Consider the following 5756-nt stretch of genomic DNA (forward strand, 5'->3'; position numbering starts at 1 on the left):
CCTAGCCAAGGGAAGCCAAGAGGGACCATGCCATGAGGAATGGTTATGAAGCCAAACTCAGCTTCATAAGTGAAGGAGAAATAAAATCCTTTACAGACAAGCAAATGCTGAGAGATTTTGTCACCACCAGGCCTGATTTACAAGAGCTCCTGAAGGAAGCACTAAACATGGAAAGGAACAATCGGTATCAGCCACTGCAAAAGCATACCAAATTGTAAAGACCATCGACACTATGAAGAAACTGCATCAACTAATGGGCAAAATAATCAGCTAGCATCATAATGACAGGATCAAATTCACACATAACAATATTAACCTTAAATGCAAACAGGCTAAGTGCCCCAATTAAAAGACACAGACTGGCAAATTGGATAAAGAGTCAAGACCCATCAGTGTGCTGTATTCAGGCGACCCATCTCATGTGCAAAGAAACACAAAGGCTCAAAATAAAGGGATGGAGGAATATTTCCCAAGCAAATGGAAAGCAAAAAAAAAGCAGGGGTTGCAATCCTGGTTTAAAGAGACTTTAAACCAACAAAGATCAAAAGAGACAAAGAAGGCCATTACATAATGGTAAAGGGATCAATTCAACAAGAAGAGCTAACCTAAATATATATGCACCCAATACAGGAGCACCCAGATTCATGAAGCAAGTTCTTAGAGAACTACAAAGAGACTTAGACTCCCACACAATAGTAATGGGAGACATTAACACCCCACTGTCAATATTAGACAGATCAATGAGACAGAAAATTAACAAGGATATCCAGGACTTGAACTCAGCTAGACCAAGCAGACCTAATAGACATCTACAGAACTCTCCACCCCAAGTCAACAGAATATACATTCTTCTCAGCACCACATCGCACTTATTCTAAAATTGATCACATAATTGGAAGTGAAACCCTCCTCAGCAAATGCAAAAGAATGGAAATCATAGCAAACAGTCTCTCAGGCTGCAGTGCAATCAGACTAGAAATCAGAATTAAGAAACTCACTCAAAATCTCACAACTACCTGGAAACTGAACAACCTGCTCCTGAATGACTATTGGGTACAAAATGAAATTAAAGCAGAAATAAATAACTTCTTTGAAACCAGTGAGAACAAAGACACAACATACCAGAATCCCCTGGGACACAGTCAAAGCAGTGTTTAGAGTGAAATTTATAGAACTAAACGCCCACAGGAGAAAGCAGGAAAGATCTAAAATCGCCACCCTAACATCACAATTAAAAGAACTAGAGAAGCAAGAGCAAAAAAATTCAAAAACGAGCAGAAGACAAGAAATAACTAAGATCAGAGAAGAACTGAAGGAGATAGAGACATGAAAGGCCCTTCAAAAAAATCAGTGAATCCAGGAGCTGGTTTTTTGATAAGATCAACAAAATAGATAGACCACTAGCAAGACTATTAAAAAGAAAAGGGAGAAGAATCAAATAGATACAATTTAAAAAATGATGGAGGGGATATCACCTCCGATCCCGCAGAAATACAAGCTACCACCAGAGAATACTATAAACAACTCTATGCAAATAAACTAGAAAATCTGGAAGAAATGGATAAATTCCTGGACGAATACACCCTCCCAAGACTAAATCAGGAAGAAGACAAATCCCTGAATAGACCAATAACAAGTTCTGAAATTGAAGCAGTAATTCATAGCCTACCAAACAAAGAAAAGCTCAGGACCAGACAGATCACAGCTGAATTCTACCAGATGTACAAAGAGGAGCTGGTATGGCGATCATTAAAAAGTCAGGAAACAACAGGTGCTGGAGAGGATGTGGAGAAATAGGAACACTTTTACGCTGTTGGTGGGAATGTAAACTAGTTCAACCATTGTGGAAGACAGTGTGGCAATTCCTCAAGGATCTAGAACTAGAAATACCATTTGACCCAGCCATCCCGTTACAGGGTATATACCCAAAGGATTATAAATCATGCTGCTATAAAGACACATGCACACGTATGTTTATTGCGGCGCTATTCACAATAGCAAAGACTTGGAACCAACCCAAATGTCCATCAATGACAGACTGGATTAAGAAAATGTGGCACATATATGCCACGGAATACTATACAGCCATAAAAAAGGATGAGTTCATGTCCTTTGTAGGGACATGGATGAAGCTGGAAACCATCATTCTGAGCAAACTATGTCAAGTACAGAAAACCAAACACTGCATGTTCTCACTCATAGGTGGGAACTGAACAATGAGAACAGTTGGACAAATGGGGGGGAACATCACACACTGGGGGCTGTTGTGCGGTGGGAGGAGGGGGAAGGGATAGCATTAGGAGATATACCTAATGTAGATGACAAGTTAACGGGTGCACACCAACATGGCACATGTATACATATGTAAAAAACCTGCACGTTGTACACAGTACCCTAGAACTTAAAGTATAATTTAAAAAAAAAAAAAGAAAGAAAAAGAAATAGTGCTGGAGGCCAAATAGCAACCCTGCCCACACAAGGAAGGGCCATGTGATGTTCACCAAGCTCCCAAGCCACAATTCTCTTTTCCCAGAATACTTTGCTCTTTGAAGTGTAGTCTTCCTCACCTTCCTGCCAACCTCAGACCCTGAGTCCGCCTGTCTACCTCTCAAGAGAAGGGGAAGAGAGATTAAATGCCCCTTGCAGGCCTGTCCCTTTGAACCAAGCCCTGAGAACCCTTGCAGCAGTCCTCCTGTGTACCCTCCTCACAGCCCCACACACAGATGGAGAGCCCTGGGAAGGGTTTCCACAGTGCATTAGCTCCAAATAGTGCAAGAGGACAAGGAGCGTGGCCCTTCCAGCCTCTGTCAATAATTCATGAGGCTCAGACTGAGGAGCACCAGTCAGAGTCGTTTTTCCCTGGACATGGGGAAAATTATACTTAAGCTCTCTTATCTCATGGGGATGTGCTCAGTACCAAAGCAGAGTACTGCAGCTGTAACTTCTTGGCTGAGGAAAATACTATAAATCCAGTGCAGGCCTGTTCTAGTACTTGCTTGCCATACACCCCTTTTGAATGCTGAAATCCTTTTTCAGCTGCTCAGTTGACCTGCACGTATACTAAATGAATCTTGAGCAAACATGAATTCTATTAAAAAGTCATCCCTAGAACTGGATTTCACAAATCAGGACTTTTCCCTGCTAATTATAGGGAAATAAGGCTGCAAAACTGGTGATTTCACCAACAACACATCTCTAAACCTACCCATCTGCTTTCATCATCTTTTCTGAAAGAAAACACTAACACACACACAAAAAAAGGAGCAAACGTATGCTCCACAATAAAGGACTGTTAAATAAACTTAGCTTCATGAAACACACTGTAATGTGTTTCCTTTTCTCATTTTGCCTTACACTAGTGAAAACGTTGCCATGGACCAGCACTGCTTCTCAGTCTGGCCTTTGGAGGCCAGTGGGTTAAACCAATTCTGATGCTTACATTTGCGTCTGTTGGGGCCTTTCTACAGTGCACCATAAGCCATCCACATTTATTGATTCTCCCAGAAACCCAGGAGGGAGATCACTTCAGCCCACATAGCAGAAGTGGAGGCTGAAGTCTTGGACACAGAATTTATAGCTAGTAAGGACTTTATTCATCATCTACTCCATACCCTCAGTAATTTACAGATGAAGAGTCTGGCCCAGGGCACCAATAATAATCACTACATGGTGGCAGTAACTACTATGTGCTTATAGCTTACAGTTCATAAAGAGATTTTGCATTCAACAAATATTTATTGAACTAGGATGGAGGCTAAGACCTGGGGACATAGTGGTTAGGGAGAACTTGAGTGCCCCCAGTTCTCAGCATTTCCACCACTGCTCCAGGGACTCTGCAGCCTCCTCTCTAGCACTTAGCCCCTGTAAAGGAGGAAGTCCCTTTGGAGAGGGATGTGAGATACTGTTTGGTCAATGACCATAGTCTGCCCTCCAGGGCCCATGAAGATGGAGGAGACCTTGGGCAGAGTGAAGGGCAGTGCCAGGCCTGGTGCAGCTACTCCGTATCACATCTCTCCCAGGCTCCTCCAGCCTCACCTGGTGGACTCCACGGGGACCACAGGACTCACCTCCATGGGCAGTCTCAAAACATTTGTCCTCCTGTGGGCTGTCACATACATTGACCTAGACTTTCTTGGAGAAGAAATTCTGAAGAAGCAAAAGCAACTCAAAACCCCCACTTCCCCCAGAAGAAAAACGTGGGCAAGCAGATGCAGAAGGGCAGTGGCCAAAGTCTGCGGGTTCCTGCGGGGTCCAGGGGAGGGGCGAGCCCTACAGAAAACTTGAACAGAGAGCGCTTTGATCACCCGCCAGCCTGCCAGCCCGGAAGGCAAGCCCCAGTCAGGCGGAAGGTAGCTGGCTGCGGGGAGCGGCGGCGGAGGGAGGCGCCCAGGGTCACAGACAACTCTCAGCGGGCCGAGGGCAGGGAGGGGGTGGCAGGGAAAGCGGCCCGCCCTTCGTCCTGCTCCCTTGCCCTACTATCTGTCACCTCCCCTCGAAGGAGTGGAACCCAGACTTGCTGGTCTGAGCCATGCACAAGGCGGGGCTGCTAGGCCACTGTGCCCGGGCATGGAAGTCGGTGCCGATGGCCAGCTCCAGGATGACCCCCCGGAACCTGCTCGCTAATAAGGTGGCCCTGGTAACGGCCTCCACTGACGGGTGAGTGCTAGTGCTGGAGTTTCTGAGGCCCTGGCTGCCTGCAAACAGGCACTGGTCTTTCATCCTTTGCCTCCAGTGCCCCTGTCCTCAGACCTCACATGCGGCCAAAGTCTGGCCCTGGAAAAAAGTAGCCACGTGGTCTGCCTGAACCCCCTCCGAATCTCCTGGCCCTGGGCCCTACCTTGCCAGCCCTCGTGTCCCTGCAGCCTCTGGCACAACCGTGCCACCTCTGTGCAGCCCCATCGATCAGTCCCCGCCGGGCTTCTGGCCTGCCCCAGTCAACCGGCTCCACCTAGCGTCCGGGAAGACCAGAAACTAGAAATGTGAGGGAACCTGGATTTCAATATCCTATCCCAGGGTCTCCAGCACTTTGAAAATGTACCAGACACTCTATTTGGGCACCGGAAAGTCTCCAGGAACCCCGCCCCCTTACCTAGATGGGACACAAGAGCTTTGTGTCAAGATTTTTGTTTAGCTCAGTACATCTGGGCCTACCTTGTCCAGCCTGTTTCTCACCCACCACTCTTGTCTATCCTGGTTCTCATTTCTAGGGGACTTTGCTAGATGCCAGCTCTCCGCAAAACTAAAATACAAATGCAGGTAAAATGCTAATGACTGACAAGTGCAGAATGTGTAACTCTTCCTCCCAAGGCAATGTTTACATTTTTGACAGGAGACCATCTTCTCACATGCACCCCAAAAAAATAACTAAGGATAGAATTTTGAGAATGTGGTAGACTAGTAAGAAAGAAACTTGGGGGCAAGGCTGTTCTGAGTGAGACCTTCAAATCACGGAAGTGGCTGCTGCACACCCAGCTCATTTCTCACCTCTCAGTCCCAACAGGGGATGAAGCCTGTCACCCGTGGTGGGAACTGTAGAAAGTGATGTAAGTTCTTGGGAACTGAGGCTGCGGTTCCAGATCATAATAAAAATAAGTAAATGAGCGCCAAAAGGCCGTGCCATCAAGCCTGTTTTACACAGAGTAGAGACACCTGGAGGTCAGATAGGGAAAGAGCCTGAATTCAAACCCGGGCAGTCTAACTTCACAGCCCATGCTTCGACCTCTTCCCCTGCACAGGCTTTGGCAGTCTTTGTGTCT

The 5756-nt window shown here is 46.1% G+C and overlaps 1 long non-coding RNA gene across 1 annotated transcript in view; it reads right to left on the reverse strand.

Moving 5' to 3' along the window:
* Positions 1-4922, reverse strand: part of LOC141407267 (uncharacterized) — a 40738-nt gene extending 35816 nt beyond the window's left edge. Inside the window, exon 1 of the long non-coding RNA XR_012415648.1 lies at positions 4838-4922. This is a non-coding gene — a long non-coding RNA (uncharacterized lncRNA). The remainder of the gene's footprint in view (positions 1-4837) is intronic.
* Between the last annotated feature and the right edge of the window lie 834 nt (positions 4923-5756).

This window comes from Macaca fascicularis, chromosome 7 (assembly GCF_037993035.2).
Source record: "Macaca fascicularis isolate 582-1 chromosome 7, T2T-MFA8v1.1".
NCBI lineage: Eukaryota > Metazoa > Chordata > Mammalia > Primates > Cercopithecidae > Macaca > Macaca fascicularis.